Source organism: Caretta caretta, chromosome 1, assembly GCF_965140235.1.
Source record: "Caretta caretta isolate rCarCar2 chromosome 1, rCarCar1.hap1, whole genome shotgun sequence".
NCBI classification, from domain to species: Eukaryota; Metazoa; Chordata; order Testudines; family Cheloniidae; genus Caretta; species Caretta caretta.
The window spans coordinates 315068038-315091581 of NC_134206.1; the positions used below are offsets into that span (position 1 = coordinate 315068038).

Genomic DNA, 23544 nt, shown 5'->3' on the forward strand with positions numbered 1-23544 from the left:
GATCATTTTTTTCTTCTTTTCTTTTTCTTACAGCAGACCTGGGACACTCCCTATATTCTCCACCAAGTTGTGACAGAGGAAGTTGGACTTACTGGTGGTATTGCCTAGTGGTTAGGTTGCTGGTTTCCACTTCCTCTCCTCCCCCTCTTCCCATCTCTGCTGCCTCTTTCCAGCAATGACTCCAACACTGTGACAGCCTGCTTCTGGGTGGGTGGCAACTCAGCCCTCCAGCCAAGTCACCGATTTAGTTCATCCCCTTCCAGGGTAACAGAGTCCAAAGAAATCTATGGAGTCCCACATCCTTGCAGCAGGGAGGTCCTCAAGTCCATCTCCTGATCCCTGCAGGTCACTTGCCTTCACCTCAGGGCCTTCAGCTTCTCTTTAGTTCTGAGAGGGGGAGTGTGAAAGCAAGGTTTATGCCCCCACACAACAGGGGTGGTTTGAGAAGCCCAGATCCACCCACTTGACTGGGCTCCAACCCAAGGCCCTGTGAGAAGCAACAATATCAAGCACCCTGGAGAGCCTGTAAACTGCCTCCCTGGGCCACTTCCTACCATTCGCCTCCCCCAGAAGTCTCAAAGTTCAACATAAGATAGAAAACTAACTAGTGGTTTCCAAACTAAGGGCACCACTTGTTCAGGGAAAGCCCCTGGTGGACCGGGCTGTTTTTTTTACCTGCCGCAACCACAGGTTCGGCCAATTGCAGCTCCCACTGGCTGCAGTTTGCTGCTCCAGGCCAATGGGAGCTGCGGGAAGGGCAGCCAGCACATCTCTCAGCCCATGCCACTTCCCGCAGCTGCCATTCACCGAGAATAGCGAACCGCCGCCACTGGGAGCTGCGATCGGCCAAACTTGAGGACGCAGCAGGTAAACAAACTGACTCAGCCCGCCAGGGGCTTTCCCTGAACAAGCGGCACCCCTAGTTTCGGAACCACTGAACTAACTGAACCTTCAGTCCATCTGGGTTCAACTGGTAGTCTCTCTCTGATAGCAAAGGCTTCTGTCCTCAGGATAGGCCTGTCCTCCTCTCCTGTCTGCTTCCTTCTGAGTTCTCTGGCAAACTTGTAAGCTCCTCCCACACCTGGAGCAGGTTCTACAAGTGTTGAGGAGTGGAGTCTGTCACGCTGTCTGGAATGTCTCATGACGGTGAGTGCCTGCTTCAGAGCAGGCTGTCAAAAACAGGGCAGACACCCAGAGGTGAAAGTAACTTAAAGGACTTGCCAGTACACCGACGCCTGAGTGGGGGCATGGCCTCAACCAGAAGAGGAGATATAAAGGCCCCAGGGCTCTAGCTGGGAGCTCTGGGGCCTTTAAATCACCCCGCTGCAGAGACAGCTGGGAGCCCTGGGGCTCAGGGATGAATTAAAGGGCTCCGGCTGTCACAGAGCTCTGGGCATTTTAAATCCCTGCTGGAGCCTGGGTGCCAGAGCCCTGGGGCTCCGGTAGCCGGGCTCAGGCTGGGATTTAAAGGGCCTGGTGCTCCAGACACTGCGGGGAGCCCCCACCAGAGCCCCCCTGCCAGAGCTCTGGTGGTGCTTTAAAGGGCCTTGGGCTCCGTGCAGTGGCCGGAGCCCCGGGCCCTTTAAATCCCTGCCTGAGCCCCGCTCCGGCAGCTGGGCTCCGGCATGCTTTAAAGGGCCTGCCACTGTGGAGAGCCCTGGGCCATTTAAAGCGCCGCCCAAGCCCCGCTCCCCGAGCTCCGGAGGGGATTTAAAGGGCCCATGGCTCCCTGCAGTGGCAGGAGCACTCGGCCCTTTAAATCACTGCTGGGGAAGCTGGTCCGGACTGGACCGGCTTACTTTCTCCTCTGCAGACACCCCAAACTGGTGGTGTGTTCTCTAATTAGATTTCACCAAGTCAGTAACAAATATGAACTGTTGGATCACTGTAATAGTTTTACCATTGAGTCACAGACGGTCCCCTTAGACTCTCCAGTTTATCTTGCCACCTAGATAAACTGGACATTGTGATAAATGGTCACTTACTCCAAAAATCACACTGCATTCAGGTCACCAGTCACTTACCCCAGATCAGTCGGTATACTAGATCTTACACCAAAGGCAATGCCTGTAACCAGTCCTGTAATAAACTGTCTAAAGATTTATTAACTAGGAAAAAGAAATAAGAGTTATGTATAGGTTAAAGCAAGCAAGCATATTGCACAAATGAGTTACCATGTAAATCCTAAGAGTGACAGAGCTGCAGTGATCTGTCAATTCAAAGTGTCTTTCAGGGCAGACCTAGGAGGCAGACCCTGGAGATCTCTGGCTTCAGTTTAGAGTCTCTGGTCCTTCAAAGTTCAAACAGGCAAAAAGATGGAAAATTGTCCTGTGACTTTGTTTCATTTCCTTCATTTCCAAGCTCACAGGATGAGCTTCCTTGCACGTAACATTTCCCAGGACAGGGCCATTAACCAATCCTTGATATTGCAAAAAGAAAAGGAGTACTTGTGGCACCTTAGAGACTAACCAATTTATTTGAGGATAAGCTTTCGTGAGCTACAGCTCACTTCATCGGATGCATCCGATGAAGTGAGCTGCAGCTCACAAAAGCTTATCCTCAAATAAATTGGTTAGTCTCTAAGGTGCCACAAGTACTCCTTTTCTTTTTGCAAATACAGTCTAACATGGCTGTTACTCTGAAACCTTGATATTGCAATGATCCTTGATGACCCATCCGATTTTGATAGTCCTTTTGGATGGGTGGGGAGGATGATTCCTGTGCCTGAGTTCACAAGTTCAGAACAAACATTTTCAAAGTTATAAAGCAAATACATATTTTCTTATAGCATGAAATGCAGCCAGGACAAGTGAGATTAATGCATGAAGCAATTTACAAGCATTTCACAGAGTCTAAACACTACATACATTCTTATGAGACTAATACCTATTTTGAACAAAACTTACATTCAGGTGACCTGGTCTGGTCTCCAGCTATGAGATTGTCTGTTCTTAGTTAATGCCTGCAGCCTGGGCAAGAGCTGGCATCTGGCCTGCCAGCCTCACAGAATCCCCTGGTCTCAGAATTGCTCCTTAATCCCTTCAGTCTTTATACACCCCATCACACCAAGTCTTTAGATGTTTGAGAAGAGCCCAATCAATTATATGGGAATGAGACCTTTTTGCTGGCCTGGAGTTTAACAGACTTCTCTTGCAGCTTTTGTACAATGCTGTCCTTTAAGAAGGAGCACTGTTAACTAAATGGACTGCCAATATCTCTGCACAGATGATTGCTTTGGTATTTAAACATCCGGACTGAAGTGAATGTGCTTTGAGGATGACAAGGAGAAGGATTATTGGTTAATGAATGACAATATTGGTGAATGCTAGCAGAGTTGCCTCTGTATTTTTATTAGAGCAGAACTCACCTCTGAGCTAAGTTCTCTTGCCATCATTGATTTTTCTCCTAATCTATGTATTAGGGAATATAGAGTAGTCTAACTACGTGTTTTGTTTCTATAGATAATTAGACTCTGGTTAACTGGCTGCCTCAGGGGATTGGTAATAAATAGTTTCTTTCTTCTAGGTCTCTGCTTCGAATCCAACCCAAAAGCGAGAGCCTGATCCAAAGTTCATCGAAGTCAATGCTAGTCAGCCCCTAAAGACTAGAGAAGGCTGTGGTTTAATATTGTAGAATCAAAAGCAAGTATGCTTTAGATCCAGCTTCCATTTCATTCACAGGTTTAGTGGCAGTGAGGGGAAATTCTGATAAAATATTTTTATTTCAGACCATTCTACCAGAGATTGAAAGTGATTACTAGTGAGTACCATCCAAAAGCAATTTGGTGATGTGAATTGATTGTCTAATTCTAGTTCTAATGGACAGATATCCAGGTGACAAAAGAAAAAAATACTTTCCCTTCTCCCCCCCCCACCCCCAAATTGTTTACCTAGGACCTTGTTTTTCTATTTTGACTCAGGTGTGAATACTTAACTATGCATTGATTACAGATGGAGGCTGTCTCACTCAATTGTTCCACGTCTGCTCTGGTCTATTGCCAACACTTCACATTGTGTCTAGCTGTTGTTCCTTTGCTTGATTGTCTAGGGCTAGGATAAGAGAATTTCAGTGATTTCTGTTCTTTTCCTTTGTAGCAGGCTGTTATCCCCCTCTGCCTGATGCACAAAGAGACTAGCCAGAAAAAGCATTAACTGCTTTCACTGGCTGGTTCGCAGGCTAGAAAGGAACAAAATGATGTGAAAGCAGCAGCACTCATTTCCTCTCCAGTCTTCCCACCCTGCCTCAGAGGCACATTATGTGGGCAATTTTCTTGCTGGGAAGAGAGAAACTTTCTCTCCTTGTCTGCAAGCGTGGGGTACAAAAGGTTGCTAAAATTTAGCGTTAACACTGAAAAATATATTTTTAATGGATGCCTTTTTTGCTTAAAAATTATCTTTCACTATAAGATGTTTTGCTTTTCTTTATGTAACTTTATAGCAAACATTTCAGAGCGGCAATGAGTCCTATTCACATGCTGCTCTACACACTGAAGAATATAAGAACATAAGAACTGGCATACTGGGTCAGACGAATGCTCCATGTAGCCCAGTATCCTGTCTGGCCCACGCCAAGTGCTTTAGAGGGAATGAACAGAACAGAGCATCTATAGAGTGATCCATCTCCTGTTGTTCACAGACAGCTTCAGGCAGTCAGAGGGACCCCCAGAGCATAGGGTTGCATCCCTGATCATTTTGGCGAATAGCTATTGATGGACCATCATGAACTTATCTTATTCTTTTTTGAACCCAGTTGTAGTTTTGTTACCCTGGTAATGAATTCCACAGGTTGACTGTGCGTTGTGTTAAGAAGTACTTCCTTTTGTTTGTTTTAAACTTGCTGCCTATTAATTTCAATGGGTGACCACTGGTTCTTGTGTTATGAGGAGTAAATAACACTTTTTTTTCACCCTTTCCACACTCTTCATAATTTTATAGACCACTATTATTCCCCCCCCTTAGTTGTCCCATGTCCAGTCTTTTTAATCTCTCCTTAGATGGAAGCTGTTCCATACGCCTAATGATTTTTGTTCCCCTTCTCTGTATTTTTCCCAATTCTAATATATCTGTTTTGAGATAGGATGATCAGAACTGCATGTAGTATTCAAGGTGTGGACATACCATCGATTTATGTAGTAGCATGGTGATATTTACTGTCTTATTGTCTATCCCTTTCCTAATGGTTCCTAATATTCTGTTAACTTTTTTTTACTGCCACTGCAGACTGAATGGATGTTTTCAGAGAACTATCCACAGTGATTCCACAATCTCTTTCTTGAGAGGAAACAGCTAATTTTGTATGTATAGATAGGATTATGTTGTCCAATGTGCATTACTTTGCATTTATCAACATTGGATTTCTTCTGCCATTTTGTTGTCCAATCACCCAGTTTTGTGAGATCCCTTTGTAATGCCTTGCAGTCCGCTTTGGACTTAACTAACCTGAGTAATTTTGTATTGTCTGCAAATGTTGCCACTTCACTGTTTATCCCTATTTCCAGATCATTTCTTAATATGTTGAACAGCTCTGGTCCCAATACAGATCCCTGCGGGACACCATTATTTACTTCTCTCCATTCTGAAATGACCATTTATTTCTACCCTTTGTTTCCCATCTTTTAACCAATTTCTGATCCATGAGAGGACCGTCCCTCTTATCCCATGACTGCCTACTTTGCTTAAAAACCTTTGGTGAGGGACTTTGTCAAAGGCTTTCTGAAAGTCCAGGTACACTATATCCAAGGGATCACCCTCGTCCACATGTTTGTTGGCTCCTCCCCAAAAGAATTCTTATAGATTGGTGAGGCATGATTTCCTTTTACAAAAACTGCATTGACTCTTCCCCAACAAATCATGTTCATCTACGTGTCTGATAGTTCTGTTCTTTATTATAGTTTCAACTGATTTGCCAGGTATTGAAGTTAGGCTTACTGGCCTGTAATTGCAAGGATCACCTCTGCAGCCTTTTAAAAAAATTGGTGTCACGTTAGCTATCCTGCAGTCATATGGTACAGACGCTGATTTAGAGTGATTGCTCACATACCACAGTTAAAAGAAAAGGAGTACTTGTGGCACCTTAGAGACTAACCAATTTATTTGAGCATGAGCTTTCGTGAGCTACAGCTCACTTCATCGGATGCATACCGTGGAAACTGCAGCAGACTTTATATACACACAGAGAAATATATATAAATATATATAAAGAAATATATATAAATGTATATAAAGTCTGCTGCAGTTTCCACGGTATGCATCCGATGAAGTGAGCTGTAGCTCACGAAAGCTCATGCTCAAATAAATTGGTTAGTCTCTAAGGTGCCACAAGTACTCCTTTTCTTTTTGCGAATACAGACTAACACGGCTGTTACTCTGAAACATACCACAGTTAGTAGTTCTGCAATGTCGTATTTCAGTTCCTTCAGAACTCTTGGGTGAATACCATACAGTCCTGGTGACTTCTTACTGTTGAAGTTATCAATTTGTTCCAAAACCTCCTCTATTAACACCTCGATCTGGGACAGATCCTTAGATTTGTCACCTAAAAAGAATTGCTCAGGTGTGGGAATCTCCCTCACATCCTCTGCAGTGAAAACCAATGTAAAGACCCTCTGCAGTGAAGACCGATGCAAAGTATTCATGTTTAAAGGTCTTCATATTCAGTGAAGCTGAGTCTGTAAACAAATTTTACTACACAACCACTCATCAGTGGTCAGTGTAGATTCTACCTTCAGTAACAAAAGCACAGGCCTCCACCACTTGAGTTAAAGGGACAACTCCATAAGCTGGTAGCAGTAGTAGGCTCATAGGGCCCAACCCTGCCAACACTTAGGGCTTGTCTTCACTACTGAGTTCAGGCGACCTAAGTTACACTACTCCAGCCATATGAACAACGTAGCTGGAGTCGATGTAGCTTAGGTCAATTTACCCCGGTGTCTTAACTGCGCTGTGTCTGCAGGAGACGCTCTCTGGTTGACTTACCTTATTCTTCTTTGGGAGCTGGAGTACTGGAGAGCTCCCTGCCATCGATTTAACAGGTCTTCACTAGCGTTGATCTCCCTGGTAGTGAAGACAAGCCCTTACATGTGTGTGTATCCACAGACACATAAGAGTACTTCAATTTGTACTCCAAATGTATTTAAAGTTAAGCACATGTGTAAGCGTTTGCAAGATCATAGCCTTATTCTGCTTGGGTACCAGCCACTAGAGTAGGAAGATACACTAAGCCAGAGAATTAAAAACACTTAAAGGGACACAAACTTAAAAAAAATTTCAGTCAAGTTTTATTTTATTTTATCTACTATTGTTGCAAATAATGCCCAAAGCAACTAACATTAAACGATTAGAGAAACAAAATATTTCTTTATTTTTTTCAGTTTGTTGCTGTATTTGACAGCACCTCGATTAACGTAAATTTTCCTGTGCGGTCAGCTCGGGGGCAGATGGCCCCCATTTATATGGGTTTTTCACAAAGCAACGGGGGACAGAAAAACAAACTTTTTTAAAAATAGAAAAGTGTGATTGTAAATTACAAATATTGGCAGGAGATTCAGGAGCAGGTGTAGTACTTGAAACTATTTTTCAATTTTTTTTAAAAAAGACTAGATATAAACACCCCTTTAAAATATGCTGTGTAACCACCCTTTGAAATACTAAATATGAATCCTCAACACTTAAAATACACCATTGCCCCAAGTATTGGCAGTCATTTCAAGTATGACGCAGTTCCCAGCTACAACAAAGCCTCATAACTCGTTGATACTCCCTCCTGCTATTCCAGCTCCAGCCCTAAACTCCTTTCCACTAGTCTCCACTTCTGCAGTATTTGAGATTCACTGAGTAACAAAGGCAAACTCTTCAGTAATCCACAAGTCTAAAAAAAGTGGATTCACCTCATGGCTAAACGTGCTCAATGACTAATAACACACATTGCTGTACAGTGGCTGCTATTAAAAAAGGCATCCTTTGCTTATAGTTATCATATAATTTCCTTATGCTTAGAATAGGAAATAGCTATGGTTGGCAAATGTTGACTTCTTAATGATAATCACTGTACTTCCTGTGGAAGTGCAGAACATCTACACTTCTTGGTTATTAGAAATCAAACATACTAGAGATATTCGGGTATCTGGTATAACCGGACACTGCACTTGGTCCTATAGCATTGCTTAGATAATATGCTTGTCATTGTAGAAGGCATGATAGGATCCCAATAAGGCAATCTGAAAGGAGGCCTTATTTGCCTCTTCACAGCCCTCTGTTTCTCAGTTACAATTCTCTTGCTATTTCCCATGTTCCACTCTTTCCGGTTTGTGCTGGCCCATCTGCTGCCTCTGTTCCCTTTTAACTCATGGGAACAGGGGCAGATGGCTGCAGGTGGTTGTACACTGAGCTCTTACACTCTGCTGTAGCTGGTGTGAAGAAATCTCACTGTATGAATATTTCAACTGCATTATTGACTATAAAATAAACAAACAACAAAAGCACAGATTATTGAGGACAGAAAAAAATGGTTCTTCACAGTAAAGTATGGGATTCCTTTTCTCCGAGGAAAATAAAAAGTAAAACAAAAATGTCATTTGTAATATTGTTTATTAAACTTGTCCATCAACTTAAATCACAGAAGGAGAAAAAGGGATGGGTAACAGCAATACTAAAAGAAAACTCAGGACTACAAAGGACAAACCTGTATGCTACTAGTGCAATTAATCTGTACTTCATTAATAATGATTTTTCCATACTAACAGCTAGAAAGAGTTTTGGAAACCTTATCTCTCAGGAAAGACTGGCAAAGAGCTAACACTGCAGAGGAATAATACACAAAAGTTGCACAATGTTCAGTAGTTGTGTGCTTCCCCTAGCCTTCTACATTTTCTACAGCCTCCTCCAAGTCTCAGTGCTTCCCCAACTGACTCCGAGGAGAGCCCCAGACGAGGTCTGGTCTCTCTACAGAATACTTCCCGCAGATCTCCTTTCAATCTGAGACTTGGTATGTACTACTATACCTATGTCACCACCCAAAACAAGGGCACAGGCATTACCCATGTAAGCGGAAGGATTTCTGCTGGCTATTGTTTTGTATGTCTGTGAAAGAGAGGCAGTAAGAACCAGAGAAGCTGAGAGAGAAGATAGCAGGGGCAGAAAAACTAAAGGAACAGCCGGAACAAGGTCCTGAGAAAAGCTTGGCGAGAGAGAGCTTTTTGGGCTGCTTGGTGGCTCAAAATATGAATTGGAAATTGGAAATATGAGCAAAGAAACTATCTCCTATTCTTTGATTCCTACTGTGTTCTGGGAAACAGGACTTTGTGCATTCTTTGTAAAGTAACAGGATTGCACCAAAGAAACACCAGACTCCATCACCAATTTCTCTTCCTAATGGAAAAAGCCCACAAGACCCCCAAGTTTTGGCTAACCTCTACAGTAAAAACATGAAACATTCTTTCTGTAAGGAGTGTTGTATTTTTTACTCCTAAATTCACGTAAATAAGCTGTAGTGGTATAAGCAACTTTATACTAATACAACTGTTTCCACACACAAGGCGGGGGAGGGAGAAGAAGTCCATGCCACTTTCGTTATACCTGTCTAGTTAATGTGATATAATTCTCATGTAGATAGCTCCATCCACAGTCACACGGTTCCCTCTTAATCTCAATATCTCTGTAGCAGCCACAACCATCCTAAATGCTTGGCCTTAAAAGTCCCAGTAACAGGCAGTCTGGCAGCACCTGCTCTTACAGGGGTCAGCACAGTCTGTTATACTGTTTAATGCAGAGTTAGATAACAGTGTCAAAAATGACAGGTTTCAGAGTAACAGCCGTGTTAGTCTGTATTCGCAAAAAGAAAAGGAGGACTTGTGGCACCTTAGAGACTAACCAATTTATTTGAGCATAAGCTTTCATGAGCTACATGTATCCGACGAAGTGAGCTGTAGCTCACGAAAGCTTATGCTCAAATAAATTGGTTAGTGTCAAAACTGCTTACACTTCCGCTTCCATAGTGGTTGCATTGGTGGAGAAAAATGCTCAGAAATTTTCCCTCTAAAGACAAGACCCAAGTGATTACACAGGTCAGAGCTGTGACCATATCACAAACAGTCCCACTCTCCTTGGAATTTCTTATTCCACTCAGAATGTGGTTAGTGACTGAGTGGAAGATAACAATCAAGGTTAATAGTTTGGAACTACAATACTGTTGTCTGAATCATACCAACTAGAACCTTAATTAGTCTTTTATTTTACCCAGTGGCTTGTGTGATGCCTCCTGAGGTACCCAGAGGTATAAGGCTTCTCACTACCACCTGCCCTAAGCAAGAGGAAGCCTCATCTGTGCCTGCCAGGGGTCAGCTCCATGACTCCACCAGCCACAGGCAACACAAGCAGTGCCCTCTTATCCCATGCAGTCTCTGTTGTCGCTCTGCAGGTTAGCAAGAGGCACAGTCCAATCCCCAAGTATCCCCCTGAAGTGCCCAGGCTCTGCTCCACTGGACACTCACAAAATTCACAGACCCACTATTCCCAAAGGAGCAGCACGCCCCAGATTACTGGTTACACCTCAGCATCACCGCTTCACGCAACTCACAGCCCTTAGATATGTTTATAGTCGAAGTATAAATTTGTTTAACAAAGAATAGAGATTCAAAACTAAACAAGTAGAATTAATGGAAACAAATTGTTATATATAAAATAAACCCACAACATGCTTTCTAGAGCCTACACGGAACTAATAAAACTTTTTCAATCTTATAAATGTTGGCTCACCCAAAGTCTCTCTCCCGATATTAAAGATCCAGTCAGTGTTGACCCTCCATTCATAAGAAAAGCACATTGGTAGCTTGTCCCCTAAGTGAAGGATACGAGGTACACCCAGGTACCCTGAGATATATTCCAGGAATTCACTGTCTTTACTCAAACAGGATGTCCCTCCCTCAATTGTTTTTTCCTAAAGGATTCTTTCTTGCAGATTTTGCATGCAGATAGGCACAATACACACCTGACCAAACAGAGAGTGAATATCTCCTAGCCCCTGCCTGAACAGAATCTGTCCAAGGCCTGTCACCTGCTGATGACTTGCTTTTAATTTCAATGCTGTATGAATATAATTTCCAATATAGATACATAACTCCTTAAATACCATCCAGTATACATCCCACAGTCATTAGTATGACCAATATGTTACTGGCTGTGGGTAGAGACCTCACATCCCACCCTCTGGTGCACTACTATGTAGATATTGGACACAGGGGATACTTGTAAACCCCTACGCACCTCTTATGCCCTCTGCCAGTTGGCAACAAGGGATCTCTGGGTCACAACTTGTGCTCATTTTTTAGTAGCAGAACAAGACTGCTTTGAAATTCTGGGGGAAGGAGTACAGAATGGCAAGTGACTGGAAATTCTTTTAGTAGTTCTTTTACAGATGCTTGTCCATTAAATGTCCTTTTCATACTGATTTAGACATCCCAGAAACCAGTACAAAGCTCTTGATTTGTGGATGTCAAATGTGGCATTCAAAAACAGTCATCAAGTTACCATCTCTCAAGAGCAACAAGGTATCCACATGTTTTACCAAAAAGGCAGTGTGTTGACTTTGTGCATCGCTCCTGAGGAGAAGATTCACTAGCAAAGCGATAAAGAGCAGCAAACGATGTTAAGTACGTGACATTTCCCATTGATTACTTCATTCCACTTCCTTCTTTTGGCAGAAACAGATAGACGTGATCTTTTCCCAGTTACTGTGACCCAAGAATAACCACTCAAAAAAACCCAACCAACCAAACAAACAAAAAAACACAAGGCTAATGAGGTAGAAAGGTACAACAAAAAACACTGAAACACTGTAAATATGGACACTGAAATGTAACAATATGACATGCAGAACCACAATAAATGACACATGCTTTATTGATTAGGCTCCATCATAAAACAAACCTCAGCTAGTCATTTACAATGCTCATATTGGATCTTGGAACTCTTCCTAGCAATCAAAAGATAAAATGGAACCTGCGTGAAGCCCTGAGTGAGGAGAGGAGTGGGCCAGCCCCTGGACAGTGGTGTCTTTGGAAGCACAAGGTGCCAAAGGCAATGAGGTATGGGGAAAAAACTGTAACAGCTGAGGCATGCCAGTAAGGTAGAGGCGGGGCCTGCTGAGCCTAGATGAGCTGAAGGTTTGATATTTTTGCCCAGAGATTCTAAGGCCAGGAGGGACCATTGTGACCATCTAGTCTGACCTCCTGTATAACACAGGCCATAGAAATTCCAAAATAATTCCTGGAGCTTATCTTTTAATAAAACATCCAATCTTGATTTAAAAATTCTCAGTGATTGAGAATCCACCATGACCCTTGGTAAATTGTTTCAATGGTTAATTACTCTGTTAACAACGTACGCCTTATTTCCAGTTTGAATTTGTCTAGCTTCTACTGCCAGCTATTGGATGGTGTTATACCTTTCTCTGCTAGACTCAAGAGCCCATTATTTAATATGTTGCCCATGTAGGTACTGCAGTCAGGGCACCCTTTAACCTTCTCTTTGTCAAGCTAAATAGATTGAGCTCCCTGAGTCTATCACTATAAGGCATGTTTTCTAATCCTGAAATTATTCTCTTGGCTCTTCTCTGAACCCTCTCCAATTTATTAACATCCTTATTGAACTGTGGGCACCAGAACTGGACACAGTATTCCAGCAATGGTTGCATCCATGCCAAATACAGAGATAAAATAACCTTTTGACTCCTACTCAAGATTCCTTTGTTCATGCATCCCAGGATCTCATTAGCTCCTTTTGTCACAGCATCAGGCTGGGAGCTCATGTTCAGCTGATTATCCACCATGACCCCCAAATCTTTTTCAGAGTCACTTCTTCCCAGAATATAGTCTCCCATCCTATAAGTATGACCTACATTCTTTGTTCCTAGATACATACTGTGACGGGTTGGATCACAGAAACCCCCTGAGAGCTGCCACCTGATGTGCCAAGACTACTTCTGCTCCTGCTTTCCTGCCCTGCCAGCTTAGGACTCCAGCACCCTGCCTGGTTTGAGCCGGAGCCATTAGCCTGCTGCAAACCCAGACCCAGGTCTGAATCATGTGCCCTAACAGCTGTAGGCTTAACTGAAAGCAGCTTGCAGAAGTGTTCCCATCTTTAACACTCAGATGGCCAAACTCCCAATGGGGTCCAAACCCCAAATAAATCATAAATTGATTGCCCTCTATAACACTGATAGAGAGATATGCACAGCTGTTTGCCCCCCCCCCCCCCAGTATTAATACATACTCTGGGTTAATTAATAAGTAAAAAGTGATTTTATTAAATACAGAAAGCAGGATTTAAGTGGTTCCAAGTAGTAACAGACAGAACAAAGTGAATTACCAAGCAAAATAAAATAAAACCCGCAAGCCTATGTCTAATAAAACTGAATACAGACAAAACCTCACCAGTTCCAGTAAGCTTCCTTTTACAGGTTTCAGAGTAACAGCCGTGTTAGTCTGTATTCGCAAAAAGAAAAGGAGTACTTGTGGCACCTTAGAGACTAACCAATTTATTTGAGCATAAGCTTTCCGATGAAGTGAGCTGTAGCTCACGAAAGCTTATGCTCAGATAAATTGGTTAGTCTCTAAGGTGCCACAAGTACTCCTTTTCTTTTTGCTTCCTTTTACAGACTACTCTCTTTTTAGTCCAGGTCCAGCAATCACTCACACCCTCTGTAGTTACCATCTTTTGTTCCAGTTTCTTTCAGGTACCGTTGGGGGTGGAGAAGCTATCTCCTTAGTCAGCTGAAGACATAATGGAGGGGTCTCTCACGGGCTTAAATGGACTTTCTCTTGTGGGTAGAGACCCCCTCCTCTTTCCTATGCAAAGTCCAACTTCAACATGGAGTTCTGGAGTCACATGGGCAAGTCACATGTCCCTGCAAGACTGAGTTCCTTACCAGTCAAGCCACATTCCTGGGAAAGCTCAGATGTGGATTGGTGTCTCCACTGTTAAGTGCTTCTTGATTGGGCACTTAACTTGCACATTCCTTTCTCAAGAAGCTGACCAAATGCTTCTTACTAAGGCTATATTCATAACTTCAACTACAAAAATGATACAGGCACACAGATAGGAGGAATAGATTCAGTAGATCATAACCTTTACAGAGATATGTTACATGCGTAAACCATATTCCAGTTATGTCCCAAATATACATTCATAAGCATAATTCCAGAGAGCTTTATGGGGTGCACCGTCATAATTTGCTTGTGGTCAGTTTACCAAGTGATCTAGATGGCTCTGAATCAGTGAGCTGCCCTCTTCATTATTTACCCCTCCCTCACTTCTGAGGCCCCAGAAGGGGCTGGACTCAGTAAAGCAGTCTGACTCCTGCAGCTGGAGTAGGCCGAAGGATAGTGGGGAAAAACTTAGGCAAAAGTTGCTGCAGTGCCACAGCCAGCCAGGAGGGGATGTGTTGGGGCTGCCACTTTGCCACACAGGGAGCGTCATCCGGGATCTACTGAGACCCCCTCAGAGATAAGGAAAAGCAGAAAAATGGAGGAAGTAGTCTGCCTGATGGCAGCGCAGCGGGACCAGACCCAGGTTCTCCCCCTGCAGCTGCTGCAAGGACAACAAGAGCAATAGGAAACACAGCAGCTGCAGCAGGAATATTTCCTGTAATGTATGGAAAAATGGGCCCCAGGGAATGGAGCAGCTCCCTGGGAAGAAGACCCCAAGCAAAGTTAGGGCCAGATGATGACCTAAAGGCTTTCTTACATGTTTTTGAGTCGGTAGCAAGTGCAGCATCCTGGGCAGCTGGGATGGCCCTGTTTCTGTCAGGGGTCCTATCTGATGAGTAGGCAAAATAATATCTGATGGTCAAAGAAGCTATTTTAGATCAGTTGGGGCTCACAACTGAAGCCTATCAACACTGCTTTAGAATGGAACCATTCTGCTGAGGAGTATGGTCCGGGGGGGGTGGGTATCTCAGTGACTCCGAGGCCTGGCATTGCATGGGCTATGGCCAGAGATGCTCAAATAAATTTGTTAGTCTCTAAGGTGCCACAAGTACTCCTTTTCTTTTTGCGAATACAGACTAACATGGGTGCTACTCTGAAACCTGTAGTGAGAACTGTGGATCAAATCATCCTAGAACAATTTTTGCAGGTTCTGCCAGCTGGGGCCCAAAGTTTCTACTAGCACTGCAGTGGAAAGATCAGAGGCCTATTTAGAGGCAGATGGTACTAAGCGATCTGACCAGCAGGCCAGACTGAGAAGATCACCACCAGAAAGGCAGGAAGATATAAAACCCTGGTCTCCAGAGGCTGGAGGAGATTACAAGGGGAGAAATTCCTGGGTGGCTCTAAGTTTTGAGGTCCAGAAGAGCTATTGGCACCCCAGTCTTTTCCCAAGCCCAGTGGAAGCACTTTGGGAGGTAGCTGGGAGCTGTGACTGATCAGGACATATGAGACAAGAGTGTCCCCTGATGGAGTGTGACTATGTGGGCTGTTGTTTATAACCAGGTTTGTGGCTTGGGATGCTCCTTAAACCCACCACACGTGGAACAATCAAACTGGGAAAACAGGTTAGTGGGCTTGGGTTGTGGGCAAACTTCCATCTGGTCAGATAAACTAGCAGCTGTTAGTCCACATATCCTTTGTGTATGGAGAGACTTGAGCGTACCCAGTGGCTGTGGTGGAGTTAGAAGTACAAGGCTGAATAAAAATCAGAGTAGTGAGGAGCCTTCCCTGGTCCATGATTCTGGGCAGAGACTGGCAAGGATTCCCAGCCCTGATGCAGCAGAGGGCAGTACCTGAGCCAGTAGAGGAGAAATCTATTCAAGGTCCTGGAGCGTTGCTCAGCCGTTATGGGCACACAGAAGTGGACTGGATGGACTTGTTCGATTGCCTGGAGAATGCTGAGGAAACTAGAGAAGAAACTCTGAGATGTCTTCCCTGCTTGGAGGAACATCTACAAGAAGCTAATCAGGAGCTGGCAGAAGAAAATGCCTCCCATCAGAAAATTACAAGGCATGCAGCAAAGCTAGAGCAGGATTTGGATTGGACAACGGTGGAATTGGAGCATGACAAGCAATGGTGCCAAGGGTTCAAACAGCAGCTAGCTATGTTTCAGGTGGCAGGAAATTCCACAAAAACCAGGGCTGGAATAATTTACTGTGGGGATACAAACCAGCCCCCCCTGCCAGAAGCAGAAGGGATTTTGATGGCAGGAGAGCACCAGCAGATGGGGGAGGTACAGGAGGCACTCAAGCCAGGGATAGGATGAGAAGTTGTCTGAACAATCCAAAGGCCCAGCCAGCAAGCGTATTTAAGGGGATGGTGATTGAGAAAGCAGTGATAGAAACAACCAAGGTACAGGAAAAGCTGACAAAGATAGATTTCAGAGTAGCAGCTGTGTTAGTCTGTATCCGCAAAAAGAAAAGAAGGACTTGTGGCATCTTAGAGACTAACAAATTTATTTGAGCATAAACTTTTGTGAGCTACAGCTCACTTCATCGGATGCATTCAGTGGACAGCTCACTTCATCGGATGCATTCAGTGGAAAATTTTTTTTCCACTGAATGCATCCAATGAAGTGAGCTGTAGCTCACGAAAGCTTATGCTCAAATGAATTTGTTAGTCTCTAAAAAGAAAAGAAGTACTTGTGGCACCTTAGAGACTAACCAATAGTCTGTAGCTCACGAAAGCTTATGCTCAAATAAATTGGTTAGTCTCTAAGGTGCTACAAGTCCTCCTTTTCTTTTTGCGAATACAGACTAATACGGCTGTTACTCTGAACTCTGAAATTAGTCTCTAAGGTGCCACAAGTCCTCCTTTTCTTTTGACAAAGGTAGAGCAGACCCTGTTGGAGGCTCACCAAGAAAGGCATAGCTGGAAAAGGAAAAAAGAGGGTTGGAATTCCATGAGGAGCTCTTGGACGATGAGATGGGCCCCAGTGGACTGGGAGAAAGAGATGATCTATTGACATTATGGTATGAAAAGGATGAGAAGTGGGCCAAGGTGGGCAACTCCCACCGTACTCCCCTTAGAGTTGCAAGACCCTGGCTTGGTGGCTATTGCATCTGTCCTTATACTGGGCGTGTCTCATGGTAATTAGCCTCTTCTCTGTTACTCATAATCCATTCAAATAAAGCTTATTTCCTCCAAAGTAACTTCCTCCTCCCCCCCAAGATCTGTGGAACTAACATGCTGTTTGTTGCCAGTACATTGGTCACTCTGCTTGGGTGTTCTAGCTTTTCCCGCACCATCTGTTTGCCTTTGTCTTGTTTGTTTAGATTGTAAGCTCCTTTGGGCACCACTTTGTCACCACTTTGTTGGTAGCATGCCTAGGACACGGGCCCTTGAGTGTACCCAGTGACTGTGGTGGAGTATCAATGTACTGTCCTTGGTGGGCCCTCAGGCACTTCCATAATAAACATGATTAATTAAGGTCAGGTTTCAGAGTAGCAGCCCTGTTAGTCTGTATTTGCAAAAAGAAAAGGAGGACTTGTGGCACCTTAGAGAGGAACCAATTTATTTGAGCATAAGCTTTTGTTAGCTACAGCTCACTTCATCCGATGAAGTGAGCTGTAGCTCAGGAAAGCTTATGCTCAAATAAATTGGTTCCTCTCTAAGGTGCCACAAGTCCTCCTTTTCTTTTTATGATTAATTAACACATCTTAAATAGCCCAAACTCTTAAGCCCTTACCGGCTCTCTCGGGCTGTATCCTGCTCCCTCAGCACTTTTCAGAACGGGGGGCCCTAGCCCATCTCCCACCCCCGCCTTGATCCAAGTAGATCGTGCTTAGCCTAGGAGAGCCCCTGTGAGCAGAAGATCGCCCAAGGGAACGCGTAGCCTGCGGCGAGTTTCCGCCCCATCCTCGTGTCAGGCAGCGGGCAAAGTTCACAGCGTGACCCACGGGGACAGGTTGCTCCAGTAAGTGCAGCCGACGCTCCAGAGCTTTGCTCTTCCCGGCCCTGGTTGGCGGGCAGCTGGGCTCTAACGAGCTCCGGGAGCTTCTCCCTGCCGAGCAGGCGATTGCAGCCTCCCAAGAGCCAGCAGCTTGGTTGCAGGGAACCGCTTTCCCCTCTGCCCGTGGGGAAGGCGCGTTAAAGCGAAGAGGGCAGCGGCTCCGCTCCACAGCCCGGCAGGCTCGCAGCTGCCCCAATGCGCGTTTCAACCCGCAAGAAGCAATTCGCTCCCTCATCCCAACGCCCCTCGGCAGGGGCCAGGGAAGGCGTGGGAATCCTTCCCCCTCTTGCAGCCCCCCCCCCCGGGGAACGAGATCACGGGCCCCTTCCCCCCCTTGCAGCCCCCCCCCGGGGAACGAGATCACGGGCCCCTTCCCCCCCTTGCAGCCCCCCCCCCGGGGAACGAGATCACGGGCCCCTTCCCCCTCTTGCAGCCCCCCCCCGGGGAACGAGATCACGGGCCCCCCCCCCCGGGGAACGAGATCACGGGTCCCTTCCCCCTCCTGCAGCCCCCCCCCCGGGGAACAGATGACGGGCCCCTTCCCCCCCTTGCAGCCCCCCCCGGGGAACGAGATCACGGGCCCCTTCCCCCCCTTGCAGCCCCCCCCCCGGGGAACGAGATCACGGGCCCCTTCCCCCCCTTGCAGCCCCCCCCCCCGGGGAACGAGATCACGGGCCCCTTCCCCCCCTTGCAGCCCCCCCCCCCGGGGAACGAGATCACGGGCCCCTTCCCCCCCTTGCAGCCCCCCCCCCGGGGAACGAGATCACGGGCCCCTTCCCCCCCTTGCAGCCCCCCCCCCCCCCCGGGGAACGAGATCACGGGTCCCTTCCCCCTCCTGCAGCCCCCCCCCCGGGGAACAGATGACGGGCCCCAGCCTCCCGGGGAGCAGATCCCCCTCCTGTAGCCCCCTGGGCCCCAGACCATTAACCTCAGCCCCGGCCCCCAGCGCCAGCCCTTCTCCAGGGCGCGCGGCCCGCAAGCCAAGCCCCGACCCCCAGGGCGAGCCCGGCCGGCTGGCTGCTGCGCTGAGGAAGAGGGGCGAGAGGAAGAAGCGGGGTGATGAGTTGTTGCCTGTCGGGCTTTCCCCGGAGGAGAGGCGTGTGCAAGCGGATCCGGAGCAGAGGCAGGGGGTGGGGACGGAGGAGGGGAGGGGGAGGGGGGGATGCCAGCGTCTCCCCCCCTCCCGCCTGCCTGCCTGCCTGCCTGCCTTTCCCTGGGCTGTTTTTTCAGTTTCCTGTCTCGCCGGGTGCGCACGGCGGATATGTGCAGCGCCTACAGGTGTGTCTCTCCCTCGCCGCTCCTCTGGCTCCGCGGGGCCGGCGCAGGCAGCAGCCGGGCGTAGGTGGAGGCGGAGGCTCGGGCTCATCATGTGATGATTAATTGGGTTCTGGGTGGTTCCTCTCTCTCTCTCTCGCTCGCTCTCCCGGCGCTCAGACGCGGGCTGCGGCGGGCGGCTCCTCGGGAAATGGGCAGCGAGTTGGCTGCTATCGCTGCGCGGTGGCTCGGGGGGCTGCTCGGCTGAGCCGCTGTGAGATGGGAGGAGCCGGAGCCGGAGCCGGAGCCGCGGCAGCCTGAGCTGGGATCGGAGGCCGAGCGGCAGGGCGCAAAGGCGCTGCCCAGCCCTGCTCTCCAACTTGGGTAAGTTTGATTCTTCCCCTCCCCCGGGGATTGTTCCCCACGGTGGCTCCACCTGTTGGAGGCAGCGGGGCCGGTTCGTGCTTGATTTGTGTGAGGGGGAACGATACACAAATCTGAGGCTAATAAATCACTTTCCCCTCTGGAAAGCTCTGCCTCCTGATTGCCTGTATGGCAACTTCTGCTGTTCGCCAGTCAGCATGTGGGTAACCTCCGAGGGAAAGGGAGAAACCAAGGCATGAAACAAAACGCGCCCAGCGCTCTCGGGTCAGACCCAGTTTGAATCTCCCCGGTAACTGGGATCGGAAGAGTCAGAAACTTTAAAAGAAGCCCTGTAGCTTGTTCTTCCCTCGCTCCGAACGGCATATGGCTTTCATTAAGGCAGAACCCAGGGCTTCCTAGGCTATGTCGCGTTGAACCTGGATTGCGCTGCTTTGCCTTGCAATCTAAAAAAAATCTGCAAACTTTCCTTTTCTAAATGCCGATGTAGCGAGCTGCGTGGATTGTGATTGTATCAAACCGAGCGTGAGAGAGTTAAACACAATTTTTAGGTAAGAGCATTAAGAAAAAGAAAAAACCAACAAGGATAAAAGCTTCGTGATCTTAAGCAGAAAGTTGAGAAGCATCCTCTTGTGCAGAGAGATTTTTAGCTCCAATCTTCTGGTATATAGCACTGGATTTATAGTTCATTATTATCCTCAAGAGTTTTGTAATTTCCATTTCACGACAGGAATAATTGTAGCCCATTCTCTCTTGCGTGGCTAGCAGTTGGTTAAGAGCCATTTTGACACTTGAGTTCTTCAGACCACTAGCTTCAATTCAGAAGCTAATTTGGATTTTAATGCAAACACTTTGTTTTATTGTGTTAGATTGCTTTAAACTTTCTCTCCAAACTGTTCTTTTCAAAAAATGGCGTGTTACTTGCATGCATGCACCCTAGGCAAATGAAACAACGAGTCTCTGTAGGGTGACTTCTATACTGTTTGCTTTGGAACTGTACAAAATCTTTGCTGTGCTTGGTCATGCTGTAATTCAAAGTACCCTGTCTCTTCACTCCCTACTTATGAGCTTCCTGTAGTGTCAGTTTTTATGGCAGGCTATGAGGAAAACAATCACAGAATCGTTAAAGTAACTTGTGGGTTAACCAAAGACTGGGGACAAATATCCAAAAGGTGAACTGTCACACTACCTGTTGGCAAAAATTCCTAGTCCGTTCCTTGTGTGCTAGAGTACTGTGGTGCCATCCATAACTTTTTTTAAAGTAACTTCTTCTGAAACACTAAAAACCTCTGTAACTGTGTTAATGTTTCCTTCAGTGTTTCTTCTGACAAAAAGAAAAGGAGTACTTGTAGCACCTTAGAGAATAACCAATTTATTTGAGCATGAGCTTTCGTGAGCTACAGCCCACTTCATCCGATGAAGTGGGCTGTAGCTCACGAAAGCTCATGCTCAAATAAATTGGTTAGTCGAGCTTTCGTGAGCTACAGCCCACTTCATCGGATGAAGTGAGCTGTAGCTCACGAAAGCTCATGCTCAAATAAATTGGTTAGTCTCTAAGGTGCCACAAGTACTCCTTTTCTTTTTGCGAATACAGACTAACACGGCTGTTACTCTGAAACCTGTCTTCTGACAAAGATTTTCTTAATTTATTCTAAACTGCATATGGCATTTAACAGGTAACCCATCCAGGATAAATGTTATCAATTTCCTTATTTGTGCCCAATTTAAAGTTGGGTTAGAAGTATGAAAGGGTTAAGATCTAGGATTTACTTGGGATTTCTCTGCCATTGCTGTAAAGGGCCACGAAGGTTGTCAGGCCCAAAACGGAATTTAAGAATTTCTTCCTTTTTCTCTTTCTGGGATGAGAATTGTGTACCATGCTGGAGATAAACCAGGTGGGTGACCCATTAATAATGAATTTAGGGTGCTGTTTGTGTAATTACCTATGTGTATGGGGCCATCCTTCTACTCTGCATTCCTCTTCAACTGTGAGAGAGCCAACTTCTTGTAAGTTTCAGTACTGTGCCTGCTCCCTAGAATGGAACAGAGAGCATGCCTGCAACCACAAGCCAAAACAAAGTTAGCAGAGGAAGTCTAATCCTAGGCCTACCACCCTTGACCTCAGCCTTTATGAATATTTGTATCTCTGAAGGGCTTTATGCGATTTTTAACTTGAGTGGTTTGAACTAGAAATCAGCATGGTGTTCTTTACTTAAGAAAAGAGCATTTAAAGTAATACAAAAATTAAGTCAAAGCACTGTGAAAGTTGCTAGAAAGGTATTTCTGGACACTGAAGCCCTCTCTACAGCCAATTTTTGTGATCAAGAGATGCCCACAAGAACCTGCACTAGGATCACCAATTAATTCTGCATAGCTGGACTTCTATTGTAGCATAGTAAAAAGCTCCCATCCAAAGCTTTGAACACTCTGACAGTCTATTAGAAATGTGCTAATTAACAGACCTGTCAGTTACCCCAAGATTGCTACTAACTGGGGGAAGACTTTCCCATAATCTGGGAAATATTGCTCCAAATAGAATTTTTCCCAGCAAATATTAATGCACATGGAAATGAATTATTTTCCCACTGGGAAACTACTATACTACAGGGTTTTTCTGCACAGTGAGTTTCGTTGTAACAGTTTGTTTGACTGCTTTGCTGACTCTGTTTCTTATGTTTCAAAAGAAACTACTGGAAAACTTAACTGAACAGTCCTTGATTTTGGCCGTTTAATGTTAGAAGGCATACTGGAGAGCGACAAGCAATATATGTTTACTTTTTAGAAAATGAACATAGAAAATGTAACAAAACAAGAGTTAACTTGTTAAAATCTCTGAAATCTGAAAAGATGGTGATTTAAGAGCATGATCTAGCCCGGGGTGGGCAAACTTTTTGGCCCGAGGGCCACATCTGGGTGGGGGAATTGCATGCAGAGCCATGAATGTAGGGCTGGGGCAGGGGGTTGGGGTGCGGGAGGGGGCTCAGGGCAGGGGGTTGGGGTGCAGGAGGGGTGTGGCAGGGGGCTCAGGGCAGGGGGTTGGGGTGCGGCAGGGGGCTCAGGGCGAGGGATTGGGGTGCAGGAGTGGTGTGGGTTGCGGCAGGGGGCTCAGGGCCGGGGATTGGGGTGCAGGAGTGGTGTGGGGTGTGGCAGGGGGCTCAGGGCCGGGGATTGGGGTGCAGGAGTGGTGTGGGGTGCGGCAGGGGGCTCAGGGCAGGAGGTTGGGGTGTGGCAGGGGGCTCAGGGCAGAGGGTTCGGGGTGCAGGAGGAGGATCAGGGGGTTGGGGTGCAGGAGGGGTACAGGGTGAAGCAGGGGGCTCAGGACAGGGGGTTGGGTGCAGGAGGGGTTTGGGGTGCAGGCTCTGGCCCGGCGCCACTTACCTGGAGCGGCTCTGGGGTGGCAGTCACGCTGCTAAGGCAGGCCCCTGCCTGCCAGGGCCCCACGCCACTCCCGGAAGTGGCTGGCACCGTGCCTGTGGCCCCTGAGGGAGCGGGGAGGGGGGCCAGAGGGCTCCGCATGGTGCCCTCACCTGTGGGTTACACACCTGAAGCTCAAGACGTTCCAGCCACTTCTGGGAGTGGTGTGGGGCCAGCGGCGCCACGGGGGGTGGCAATCCCGCAGGCTGGAGCCAAAGCCCTGAGGAGCCGGATCTGGCCTGCGAGCCATAGTTTCCCACCCCTGATCTACCCCCCCAGTGAATCTTTCCCTTGACATCAGTGGGAGCTGGATCAAGGCCTAAAATCTATTTAAAAACTTGGATTAACTTTCAGGAACTTTATCGAAAAAGACACAAAATAAAATCACCAGAATTTCTTAAAGTTGAGTTACTGTCATGTTTCAAGAATTAAAGTCCCAATGACTTGCGGCCAGCATGTTGAAACTTGTTTGGATCTTGGCCTTGGGGGCTGAGGAAAGGAAAGGATTCATGCTCTTACTTTCTTTAAAATCGGTGTTGGTGACAAAGGAGAAATCGCTCTT

General features: G+C 46.4%; 1 protein-coding gene across 2 annotated transcripts in view; it reads left to right on the forward strand.

Moving 5' to 3' along the window:
* The first annotated feature begins 19164 nt into the window (after positions 1-19164).
* The window catches only part of PLXNB2 (plexin B2), a 338143-nt gene continuing 333763 nt past the window's right edge, over positions 19165-23544 (forward strand). For both annotated transcript variants that reach the window (XM_048836863.2, XM_048836862.2), the window contains exon 1: positions 19165-19571. The gene's annotated coding sequence lies outside the window, so the exon portion shown is untranslated. The remainder of the gene's footprint in view (positions 19572-23544) is intronic.